General features: G+C 42.3%; 1 protein-coding gene across 6 annotated transcripts in view; it reads right to left on the minus strand.

Annotated features, from left to right (window-relative positions):
• Window positions 1–13,838, minus strand: part of LOC138753800 (regulator of microtubule dynamics protein 3-like) — a 412,426-nt gene that overhangs the window by 272,244 nt on the left and 126,344 nt on the right. The window lies entirely within an intron of this gene.

Consider the following 13,838-nt stretch of genomic DNA (forward strand, 5'->3'; position numbering starts at 1 on the left):
GTTATAGAAATTTGCATAGTAACCAGTGGGTATTGTTATAAAAGGGGAGATTTTGAATTAAAGTTTGAAGGTGAATTTTTGTTAAAGTAATTGTTTGTCTTTACCCCTGTGTGATATGCCTTCTTTGTGGTTGCTGGTTTGATCTTGTAACAATGGGAACTTGGTGGTAAGCTGATTTCAGATCAATAGTAGAGTATATCTCGTATTGGGCAATTTGAGTAACAAATGTCTGAAATGTGAGGCAGGGGGTAAGCATCTAGTTGAGTGCACCCGTTTATAGTTTGGCTGTAATCCATGACCATTCTAAGTTTCGCGCCATTTCTGACCACTACTACTTGAGCACGCCAAGGACTTGTGCTGGGCTCTTACGTTTTCTCTTAACAAGTTTTTAACTTCATCTTTAATAAAGAGTCTGTCTTCTTTACTGTAGTGCCTACTTTTTGCAGCTATAGGCTTATAATCAGAGGTCAAATTAATGAAGAGACAAGGGGGCTTGATTTTTAGTGTGGACAAACCGCAAAACTTCTTTTGCAAGGCAGTGATGGATGGCAAAGAGCCATTGAATGCCAATATGATACTTTTCGTTTAACATTGGAAGTCTTGACCCAGAAGCATTGGAATGCATAGGCCAGCGAGTACAGAAATCTTGGTCAGAATATTTATTGTCATATATTTTTAAATTAATTTTGCAATAACTTCTTGTATCTTGTTCCAGCCCTGAGCAAGCCATGGTGATCGTGTGCTTAGATGGGTATAACGCAAGATTTAATGCTCTAGCGGTTGAAGGGTGAATGTAACTGTCTGTACTACCCAAATCAAGTAAACAGTTAATAAGCTGCCCATTTACCTCCACTTTCATCATGGACGGCTGCAGATCATAGGATTTATCTTGATTTACCTTCATGAAAGCCAGGATTGGGTCTCCTTGTGGCAGTGACATGTAGGGCCTTGCCTCGTCACTGTTCAATCCACTGTATGATTCTGAAGAAGTTGAAGTCGGGCGAGATGAATCATTGATTCTCCAGCTCAGCATTGTGGCATTACAACGATGACCTTGGTTATTAGCGCTTGAGTGCCTCTTCTTCTTCTCGTCACGAGTGCCAGATGTCGACTCTCTAGCTCAGCAAGCTCTGGCCCAATGGCCTTTCTTCCCGCAGTTGGTGCAGGTATCTTGCCGTGTGGGGTACTGGCTGTGGGCATGTAGTGCCAAGCCGCAGAAATAGCACTTGGGGACTGACTTTTGCATCGCGGTTTCGTAATGCTCAGTAGTGAATCTTCACTACGGGTCTGTCTGAGGGGTGCTGCTTCTGCACTTCTCCCTTACTCGAATGCTTTTTCCCCTTGTAGCACAGTTAGAAGCATCTTCGCTGGTTGCAGAGCTGCATTAAAGGTCAAGCCTGGAGTCTCCAGTAGACGCTAACGTATCCTGATTCCAGACCGTTTATGAAGACGTCTAACATCAGGAACTCTCGGGCTTCAGCCGTGACGGCAGCACAGACACAGTCCCTGGATAGCCCTTTCAGGGCAAGCGCGAAAACATCTACGCTCTCATCTGCTTGTTGCTTCTGAATGTGAAGCTGGTGCCTTACAAACAGGGTGAGGCATACCATAATAGGCTCTAAGGAGATTCACTGCATTCTGATAGCTAGCTACCTCTCTGACTACAGAGTAGGGGACATCTCCGAGGAGAACCACAAAATGGTCCATTTTCTCGGCGTCTTGTACGACATTGTTCTTTCGCATGTATGCTTCAAAACACTGGAGCTAGTGGTGGAACTTTTCTCTGGTTCGGGTGGCATCTTGATCTATCTTGAGTCTTCCAAGTTTCAGGAAAGTATCCATAATTTTCTTCTGTTAATAAAATTGATGTGCTATAAGCAAGGACCAGTCTTATATCATACTACAGGCTTTTATTAACAGAAGAAGCTTCCTCTACTGACCAGTGAGATAAGTTGCACCATCTGTTATACCAGTAGGGTGGAGTAAATCTACAGTCATAACCAATAGCAAGCAGTCAGCATAATACATTACGTCACTACAAAGGCTTCCACTGACATATACTATAAACCTTCCAATTCCCACAGCTACCTGGATTACACTTCCTCACACCCTGCTCCCTGGAAGGACACCATCCCTTTCTCTCAATTTTTCTTTCTCTGACACATCTGTTCCCAACTTGAGGTCTTCCAGTCCAAAGCTTCTGAAATGTCTGCCTTCTTCCACAAACGCAGTTTCCCCTTCACCACTATCGACTCAGCCCTCACCCGCATCTCTTCCATTTCCCACTCAACTGCCCTAGCCCCAGATGCAACCAACATAGAATCCCCATCATCCTTACTCACCACCCCCTGCATCCAACAGATCATCCGCTGGAATTTCCGGCACTTACTACAGGACCCCACCACCAGACATATCGTTCCCACTCCTCCTCTCTCAGCCTTCTGCAGGGACCACTCCTCTGCTATTCCTTTGTGCACTAATCCCTTCCCACCCATCACATCTCTGGCACCTTCCTCTATGCCCGCAGGAGGTGCAACACTTGCGTCCACACATCCTCCCACACCATGGTACAGGGCCCAAAACATGTGAAACAACACTTGTATATCCAGAGGTCTTTTTACTACATCCAGTGCACCCTTTGTGGCATTCTCTACATGGAGAGACTGGTCGCAGACTGCTCTGCTCGCAGCCACAGCGACCTCCCAATGGCCAACATTTAAATTCCATGTCACACTCCCACGCTGTCCCATCCTGACCATCCGCAGATTGGAAGGTCAACACCTTATTTTCTGTCTGGGCATGCTCCAGCCAAATGGCATGAACATTAACTTCACTGCTTTCCATTAAACCTGCTTGCCTTTTCTTCCCTCTCCCCCATTTCCTATCTTGCCACTTCTTTCACCCTCACAGCCCTGCCTGCCCTCTTCCCCTCAGTGCTGCTTTTCCCTCCCTCCTTCTCCACCTATAATCTCCTGCCCTGCCACCCGCCTCCTCTTTTGTTCTGACACTCGTCAGCATTTTCTCATACTGTAATGAAGGGCTGAAACGTCAGTTAAGTACATTTGCCTTTGCTACACTTTGACCTGCTGAATTTCTCTAGCATTTTGTGTTTTTATATTCAAATTTAAGATGTTTTAAATATGGAAAGTGGAATAATATGGGAGATGAGATGAGTGATGATATAGAGAATAAGACCAGAAAATAAAATTAGGTGAATCGTGAGCTGTTGGCTGCCACTGATTTGCTTCATTAGGGTGATCATGAGCTGTAGGCCATCATGTGGCAGGTTTTGCCCACCACACAGTGAGTTGTACGCCACCATTCATTGGCTGTGCCCACCACTAAACTAGCCTCAGAAAAGACGCAAATCATGGGCCATGAAGAAACTGTGAGCAAGGAGTTGTCCTCCCCAGAACCATCCTCCACAGATTGAACCTCAAAAAAAGAACAAGGAGAAAGAATTTTAAAAAGGAAATAAAAGAACACAGAACAAGAGAAGGTCAAGGGGAATTCTTTGGGGTTAAAATATGTTTGAAGACCTCACAGAATCGGGAATTGGTGAAGGCTGATAACCTTTATGGATGATTCAAGCACCCAAGTCTGTGCCACAGAACCTTGGAAAAGGTTAATTGGTAAGGAAGGATGAACTTGTAGCCCCCACTGTGCACATGAAGAGTTTGTTCCAGACAGAACATGGCCATATAAGTGAAGGCCATGGACAAAGAATGGCCTGATCCCCAGAGAATGAGACATACAGCCTGATACACATGAAGAGCATTGACACCATCCTCTGCAACAAGCTGATGCCAAAATAAGGCACAAAAGCAAATTAAAGATGCAAAGAGCATATACTCCAGAATGTAGATGATTTACTGCTGCACAGACTATCTCTTACTGAATGCAGGGATGATAGCAGGGCTCTTTTTAAACTGCTGGCCAAGATAGGATAAAGTGTCCAAAGTGGAGCTTCTGTTATGCGGGGAACAAGTACCTTGGGCAGTTATTAAAGAAGGGAGTCAAGCAAATCTCTCAAGACCAAATTGAGGCTATCATGATGCTGCCAAAACTAAGGACAGTGAAGGAAATCCAAAGTTTTCTGGGAATGGCTGGTTATTATAGGCAGTGGATTTGTGACTATGCAGAAATGACAAGACCAACTTCCAGAGACTGAAATGATCACACATGAAAAACAGAGCATTTGAAGAACTGAGGAAAACTCTTCAAAAGGCATCCACACTGTGACTCCCAACATCTATTCTTACCCAGAAGGAAGGTGGAAGACACAAACCTGTGGCATATTGTAGCACGCACATGGACTAAGTCAAGAGGGGACTGCATTCATGTGTGAGAGGATTGGCAGTAGCCGCATATGTAGTGGACAAGGCGATGCCAATGACAGCTGGACTTGAAGTACTCTGTATGTTTCATACCCAGTAGAAACATTATTGAGCAGAGGAAAATCATTTCTCACTCATGGGAGAATAATAGACCATGAGGTACTCCTGACACAATTGGGACAGACAATTGTGAGGGGAAGACTGTAAACCCACCAATATTGATGATGACACCAGACATTAAGGAATAGCATGAATATAAAGCAACTGTGGAACAAATCTTCTGACCCAAAGATGACACTCTTATGCCCTCCATAATGTTTGGAAAAAGACACTTTTTTCCATTATTTGGCCCTGTATTCCACAGTTTTAAATTTGTAATCAAACAATTCACGTGATTCAAGTGAACATTCATGATTTTATTCTTTTTAAAATATTTTTATTGAGTTTAACATACAAGCATGAATACAGAATTGACAATTACACAATTCATTTGCATACAATTAAGCATGCATAAAATACCCAAAGAAAAAATTAGATAAAACGACATCAATAATTGCTTATACCTCAAAAACATTTAATTGAAATGATCTATGCTAAACCTGTTTATTGAAATAATTTAAAAATAAAGGAAAAAAACAAAATCTAAAAATAAATCTAATCAAACCCCTTCCTCTAATCGAGGATACCTTTAAATAATTTTTTAAAAAATCAATAATGTAGAATCACCTGTGATCCCCGGAGAACAGGAACATACAATAATTGTTAATTCTTCCAATTATAATTACCCTATTAAAAATCAATGGAGATTTTGTGGCGGCGCACATCACGACGCAGGCAAACCGGCTGAGTGTTTGTGACAGCTGCGGCTGCTCAAGATGGCACCACCGGGTTTGGACTCCCTCATGGCTGACACAGGAGCAGGACTTAATGCCCTCCTTATAAGGCGCAGCGTGGGCTCTTTGGATTAAAATAGTCAGAAATGAAACAGACTCCAGCTTGTAGCCTCTTTTCTCGTTTCCTCTTCATAGGTACCACTACAATTGGTGACCCCGACGAGCCTAGACAATTCTGGACTCTATACCATAGACACTGCAGCAGTTAACACAATGGCAATACAACTGCCGCCTTTCTGGCGCTTCACCCGTGCACTTGGTTCGGGCAAGTGGAAGTACAATTCCACCTCTGGCAGATCACCTCTGACTCTACAACGTTCTACCACGTGGTCAGTGGCCTCAACCAAGAGACTGAAGCCAGAGTGGATGACCAGATTCATGACCCCCCCGGAGGAAGATAAATACCCGGCTCTCAAGAAGCTCCTCCCATTTACATTTGGCCTGTCCATGTGCCAGCACGCCACCAGGCTCATATACCTAGACAGCCTAGGAGACAGAGCACCATCCACCCTCATGGATGAAATGCTCGTGCTGGCAAAGGGCCACAGGCCATGACTGATGTTTGAGCAGGTTTTCCTGGAGCAGATGCCAGATGATTCAGCTGCTATTAGCAAACAAGGATTTCTCAGACCCATGCAACATCGCTGCCAGAGCGGATGTTCTGTGGTGGACAAAATGCAAAAACAAGTCATCACGAATCAGGTGTCGCGCCCCAACTCCAACTGGGCACAAGCGCACCCCAGCAAGCTGGCAGAGGCACCAAACACTACCTGGCGATTTTATCACCAATGCTGGGGGGCACAGCCACGTAATGCAGGCAGCCCCACTCATTTCCAGAAAACGGCCAGGCCAGCCTGCCGCCGCTAATGGCTGCAATTCAGCTTGGCAACAAGTAGTTCTGGTGGAATTTCACTCTAGTTGCTGTGGGCACATTGCTCCTCGGTGCTGGTTTCCTTTGGGTACACAGCCTGCTGGTAGATGTGAAAGCCAAATGCCTAGTGCACGCACAGACTTTCCAAACCGTCCAACTCGAGGCTACTGGGGCCACAGTGAGTGGCCCCAAGGACGAGTACAGCCGCATCCTGGGTGAATTCCTGGCTATCCTCAGACTGCAGTTCACTTCCACTATGCCACAGCAGAGGCTGCTACACCACATACAAGGGCCCCCCCACTCCATGCCAAAGCCAGGAAGCTTCCCCCAGACAAACTGCAGTTGGCCAAAGAGGAATTTTCCTGGATGGAAGAGTTGGGTATAGTCCACAGGTCCGACAGCCTGTGGGTGTCCCTACTACACATGGTCCCCAAACCCTCGGGTGGTTGGCAGCCTTATGGAGATTACCACTGCCTTAACGACTCCACCACTCTTGACTGCTACTTGATCCCACACATAAAGGACTTCACAGCCAATCTTCAAGGTCCAAAGGTGTTCTCCAAGGTCAACTTGGTCCACCCAGATGACATCGGCAAGATGGCCATTATCATCCCCTTTGGACTCTTCAAATTCCTCCACATGCCTTTTGGTCTCAAAAATGCAATGCAAACCTCGCCTGTCAGTGTTCGGGCTCACAGTCGGCGTGGCAAAGTGCCAATTCGGGAAAGACTCCATGCACTTCTTAGGCCACACTATCACCGTGAATGGGGCGGAAAAATCGGCAGAGAAGGTCGCAGCCAGTTCGCCCTCCCTGACACTCTCAAAGGCATCCAGGAATTCACCGAGATGGTAAACTTCTTCAACTGATTAATCCCGGGAATGGCTTGCATCATGTGTGACAGCCATGCTAGCCCACTGGGTAGGAACAATGTTAGGAGGAGAGGTTATGAAGATTCAACAGGACAAATATATAGACGAGCATGTCCACTTGTGTGATTAAATGACAGGAGAAATATCCACGTTCAGGAATGTAGTTGACCCAATACCTTTAGACCCATAATCTTCTTAGCATTTTCATTTTTTTTCCAGATTTATTTTATTGTTATACATACATGACATTACATACAACTCAGGCTCTTTTTCCTGCAGGCACAGTAGAATTACCATTAATTGGTATTGCAAAAATCAACTGCACACAGCATGAACATGCATTCAAAAGAACTGTAAATTGATAACAAATACAAACAAACTGACTATGTAATACATGGAGAGCAAAGAAAATTAATAACATGCACAAGAGTCCTTAAATTAGTCCCTAATTGAGTTTGTTGTTGAGAAGTCTGACAGTAGAGGGGTAGCAGCTGTTCTTGAACCTGGTGGATATTGTTAATCCACCGATTTGCTTACAAAACTGTAACAACAGGTTGAACCTTTTTAATCCAGTGATGTCAGGACCCCTGGCCATTGTTGGGCTACTTAAAGTGACCCCTAAGAGAACCCCCTATCTAAACATATCAAAGGCAGAACAAAGCTTAAAATAGGAAATAATACTGTGTGGTGGCATGGTTAGCATAGCTGTTAGCACAACACCTTTACAGTGCCAATGATTGGTACGCTAGTACAAACTCCTTACAGATAGCGCAGGACTCAAACCCCGGTCCCCATCGCTGGCACTGTAAAGGTTGAATCTGCCGCTGTTAGTACAAACTCCTTGCAATTCAGCGTGGGACTCTAACTCTGGTCCCAATTGTGGCAGATTCAACCTTTACAGGCCAGCGATCAGAACCGGGGTTCAAGCCCCATGCTGTCTGTAAGGAGCTGATACTAACAGCGGCAGATTCAAAACGTGCCGGATTATGGCAGTTGCCAGACCACAGTGTGCCAAATAATAGAGCTTCAACCTACAACTTCTCTCTGACCTGAAGATATAACACTTAATATTTATCACGTCTTCATAAGTGTAATGTATGAGACTGTGAAAGACTGGGGGGGTGGAGGTTGGAAGGAGATATGGAAGTCAGGTCAATCGTTTAGATTGATTTGATTAATACAACATAATTATTGCTTAAAAATGCCATTCTTAATCCTGATCACTATTTGGTTCCCTTGCTAGAAATGTTCCTCTGTTGATAATAACAATTTAGTTCAGAGTTGTGGTTCAGCACTATTTTATTAATTGTCAATGAGGGTAACTCTGCCACAAGTTTAAATGATATGATCATTGTTGGGTATAAGCCCACTCTCTACTGGAGATCATGCTGCCCTCGTCATGAAGTCACCCTTCCACATATATAATCCTATGTATCAGTAGCCATATTAGTCTAATAGAAGTAAAGGATAAGAAAGTATCATGTCACCAAGTCTTAATTGTGTGAGTGAATACAGAAGTGGCGACAAGGAATGAAACATATTCCATGAACCAACCGTGAGAAGGAAAATAGAAGGTAGGTAGAAAATGACTATCTAACAACCCCAACAAGTTCTACCAAAAGATCAAGGCGAAAGCGTGGTGAAGAGAAAGTTTGGGGAATTCAACAAAGCAGAAGAGAGTTGGGATAACAACGTAGAATGGTTTAACCACTACTGCGTAGTCCACAATATTGTGGAAGGTCCAGTAAACCACAAACATGCCCTCTTCCTTAGTATCATGGGCAGCAAAACATTCGACCTCCTTAAAGCCTTGCTGGCCCCGGACATTCGACGAATTATGTACAACTAAGGAACCATTTAAGTTCCAGACCATCAGTTATGGTAGAAAGGAAGCGATTCTATGAAAGGAGACAAGAACCAGGACAAACAGCAAGTGTATATCTGGCATCATTGCACAAACTGGTGGAGCACTGTCATTTTGAGCAGTTTCTAAATCAGGCACTGCAAGACAGATTAGTGATGGGGCTGGCAAATTGCCAAGCAAGGCAAAAATTGTTAGCAATGGATGAAGATGCTATGTTACAAATTGTATACAGAACTGCCTGCAGCTCTGAAATGGCAATTAAAAACTTGGATGTGGGTCAACCAGACCTACTGGTCGAGAGGTCTTTCCACTGACCAGAAAACTTTTTCTTCAAAAATTTGAAATGCCATATCTGCAAATCAGAAGGACATATCAAAGCTAAATGTCTGCTTCTAAAGCATAGGTGGACTGCAAATAAGCAGGCAGTGAAGTCAAAACAATTGCAGATAGAGAGAGTCAACCTAGAAACGATGATGATAACAACCCAATGGCTGACCTTCAAGCTCCTGAAATTTCAGTACCTGAGATATTACACATCTGAGGAATAATCTGAGGAAACACAGCAATCTCTATACAGCTAAAAATAAACTGACACCACCCCCCCCCCCCCATGAAAGGGGAGAGATGTCCTTAATGCCATTACATGTAAAGGAACACCCGGTAAAAACAACTGAAAAAACTAAGATCTGTTATAGGAGACAGAATCAAAGTGTTTGGAAAATGTACGGTCCAAGTACAATACAAACAACAGCAACCAAAAACACTCTCTACATTCTAAATACTCAGGGACCAGCAGTTTTTGGAAGAAACTGGCTACAACAAGTAGACACAGTGGTTTTTCAACAAGAGCTGGAGAAAAGCAAAAGGTGTTCAAGCCAAACTCCAATTAAAAGATAATGCAGAACCAAAATTCTTCAAAGCCAGAAGAGTCCCATTTGCTATGAAAGGGGAAATTGAGGCTGAATTAAACAGACTAAAACATGACAGCATACTAGAACCAATATAGCGATTGGGCGATTACAAAGTCACCATCAATCCTTCACTCAAAATACCCGGATACTCCATGCCCAAGGCAGAAGAATTGTTCCAAGGGGGCGTGGCGTGATGGTGTACAAAGACAACATGGATAAACACATCACTCTGGCAGAACTAATTAAAGCCCAATTTACAACTTTTCAAATAATTTTTAAAAATACTTAAAGTACTAGTGAAGATCCCTACCTTACAGTCATGAGGAGAATTAAAGTACAGATGGGGAAGAAAACAGTAGTTAAACAGTCAGGAAATGTAGAAGAAACTCAGCCTACCTCACAGAATGAGCCTCCAGTCTCAAGTTCAGCTCCTCCCCAGCCTCAGCGCATGTCAGTAGGTAAAGATTATTCTACTCCGATGCCAACCTCGCATACAGCGACGCAAGATGGTGCCGGTGACTGACGGCGACCTTCTCCGAGTGAAGAGAACGCTTCGCACATGCACATATTGAACGGGCTGCAGGGGGGACCCGACCTCCACCAGCCTAGCAATTCTGATTCTGGATGGGGGGGGGGGGTCCGTACACACAGTCGATTTGCTCGACGGTTTTATTAATGGAGGAGGAAGAAGAGGAAGTTATCACTGCGCTGACAGAATAGGAACAACTGGTGGAAGAAGCTGCATGTTTGAAAGAGGGTAGGCCTGAAATTTAAAAGTCTGCCTTGTTTAAATCAGATTCTGCATCACTCAATCCTGTTTTAAATGATATAGTTAAACAGATTGGAAGTTTGGCTATCCAAATTAATCAGGGATTCACAAAAATGAGGGGTGCAATGTCTGAAATAAAGGGAGAAATTTCTACTATTAAAATGGATATGAATAAATGTCTGCAAGTTGTCGATAAAGTTCAAGATAAAAAAATTTAAATCAAAGAACCTTTCTTTGTAAGGATCAATAAAAAGAAAGAGTTGATCAGAGAGAAGATTAATTTACTGGTTGGGAGGTACAGAAGGCAGATTTATTGAAGAAGATTGATGCTCTGGAAAATCAAAGTCGGAGGCGGTTTGACTGCCAACTCTTCCGAAGTCATCAGCCACTTGTGGTGTAATTGAGGGGGTACTACACTTACATTGTTGTTTTTTTGTTATCCTGGGTTTCTTTTCTTAGCTTTTTCTGTCTTTCAAGGAGTTTTTCAGTTCTGGGAGCCGTTTGAGGTGCCACATCTCCAAGGGAGACTTAAATAGTCGTGGCTAATTTGAATTTTGCAACTTCTAATTTTAACAGGCTTATTAACCCGATTAAAAGAAAACTGGTATTAGCTTACATTAAAAATATGAAGATTGATATTGCATTTTTACCAGAAACACATCTGACTGAAAAGGAACATCAGAAGTTGAAGCATTGCTATTTTAATACATAAAAAGTTATCCTTTACATTGGGTCTAGTTTTTGCAGCTGTGGGTAGAGTATTAATAGTTAATTTTAAGATTTTTTCCAGAGGCTTGGACATTGATGAATGTTTATGCACCTAATAGAAAACATAGAAAATAGGTGTAGGAGTAGGACATTTGGCCCTTCAAGCCTACACCACCATTCATTTTGATCATGGCTGATCACTCACTCAGTACCCTGTTCCAGCTCTCTCTCCATACCCCCTGATTCCCCCTAATCACAAGTACTAAAATCTAACTCTCTCTTAAGTATGGAACCGGCCTCAATCACTCCTGTGGCAGAGAATTCCATAAATTCACCACCCTCTGAGTGAAAAAATTCTTCCTCATCTCAGTCCTAAAGGACTTCCCCTTTATCCTTAAACTGTGACTCCTGGTTCTAGACTTGCTCAACATTGGGAACAATCTTCCTGCATCTATCCTGTCAAATCCCTTAAGAATTTTGAACGTTTCTATTAAATCTCCTCTTAATCGTCTATACTCCAGCAAGTACAAGCCCAGTCGTTCTAGCCTTTCTTCATATGCAAGTCCCGCCATCCCTGGTATCAATCTGGTAAACCTTTTCTGCACTCTCTCCATGGCAATGATGTACTTCCTCAGATAAGGAGACCAAAACTGAACACAATACTCCATGTGAGGTCTCACCAAGGCCCTATACAACTGCATCAATACCTCTCTGCTCCTGTACTCAAATCCTCTTTATATGAACGCCAACATACCATTCGCCTTTTTTACTGCTTGCTGCACCTGCATGCCCACTTTTAATGACTGATGCACAGCGACACCCAGGTCTCTTTGCATCTCCCCTTTTCCTAATTGGATACCATTAAGATAGTACTCAGCCCTCCCATTCTTTCCTCCAAAGTGGATAACCGCACACTTATCCACATTATATTGCATCTGCCATGCATTTGCCCACTCACTCAACCTGTCCAAGTCACCCTGAACACTCTTAACAGCCTCTACACAGCTTACAAAGCCACCCAGCTTCGTGTCGTCTGCAATGTAGACAATGATGTGTATATGGCGGAAGCTTTTTTGAATTTAAATCAGGCTTATGATAATGTGTTGATGGGTGGTGACTTTTAATTGTTTCTTGGACCCTTTCTTAGATAAATCTCCAAAAATTCTGGGTAAAACATAGATGGGTAAAGGTAATGAAGGACTTGAATTTGGTAGAGTTTTGGAGGAGGTTAAACCCGACAGAAAAATATTTTTCTTTTCATTTGGGGAGACCCAAATCTTATTCTAGAATTGATTTATTTTTAGTATCAGCACAATTACAAGGTAGATTTACTCAAGCCGGATATAAAAGTAGGATTTTGTCTGATCATTCTTTATATTAATTTCTTGTACTAGTTCGGAAAGAGTTGAAACTACATATCATTGGAGATTTAATATGTTATTGTTGAAATGACCTGAATTTATTAAATAGACGCGAGAACATAAAAATCTTTTTTGCAAATAAATGAAGGATCGGTGCGACATAAATTTATTCTATGGAATGCATTGAAAGCTTATTTGAAGGGACAAATTATTAGTTATACAGCTAAAATTAAAAAACAGTATTTGGCAGAAAGTCAGGACTTAGAAAGAGATAGATAAATTGGAAAAAGAAGTACAATAAGATTCAAAGGAAGGTAAAAAAAAAAAACCCATTCAAATGACTAAGTTAAAGTTGCGGTATAATACTTTACAATCATATAAATTTGAAGAATTGTTGCAAAGAACTAAACAACGCTATTATGAGCTGGGCGAACGTGCCCATAAAGTATTAGAATGGCAGTTGAAGACAGAACAGGCTTCTAGGACTATAAATGCTATTAGAAGAGGCTCAACAACTACTTATAAACCTCAGGAGATTAATGAAGAATTTTATGAAGAAATGTTCACTTCTGTAGTTATGGAAAATAATGATAGAATTGATGCATTTTTGTCCAACCTGGATTTACCATCACTAAAGGATAAAGAGAAAAATTATGTAGACACCTTTTTTACTGACATGGAAATAAAAGAAGCATTGCAAGCAATGCCTCGAGGGAAATCCCCAGGTGAAGATGGTTTCACTTCAGAATTTTATAAAGAATTTTACGACCTATTGTTTCCTGTATTAATGGAAGTTTTGAAGCGGGGCACTGAGACTGGCTCTTTTCCAGATTCTTTTTCTAAAGCATTGATTACGCTAATTCCAAAGAAGGAAAGAGATCCATTAAAAGTAGGGTCATACAGACCGATTTCTTTATTAAACATGGATTATAAGATAGTGGCTAAGGTTTTAGCTAATAGGTTAGCTAAATATCTACAAGAGCTGATTCATGTAGACCAGGCTGGGTTTATTAAGAATCAATACTAAGCAGACAACATTGTTAAGTTAATTTCCTTGATTAATGTTTCTCGGGAGCAACCCGACCAACCTATGATAGTGGCCTTAGACATTCTAATGGAGTGGAATGTTTTTTTTTTAAATTTAAAGTACAAGAGAAATCTAAATTGGGAACGCTCTTAACTGGTTGGGTGAAGGCCTTATATAAAAATCCATCAGCCAGGGTGGTGATAAATGGACAAATATCATCTTTGTTC

Source organism: Narcine bancroftii, chromosome 2 (genome assembly GCF_036971445.1).
Source record: "Narcine bancroftii isolate sNarBan1 chromosome 2, sNarBan1.hap1, whole genome shotgun sequence".
In the NCBI taxonomy this organism is placed as follows: Eukaryota; Metazoa; Chordata; class Chondrichthyes; order Torpediniformes; family Narcinidae; genus Narcine; species Narcine bancroftii.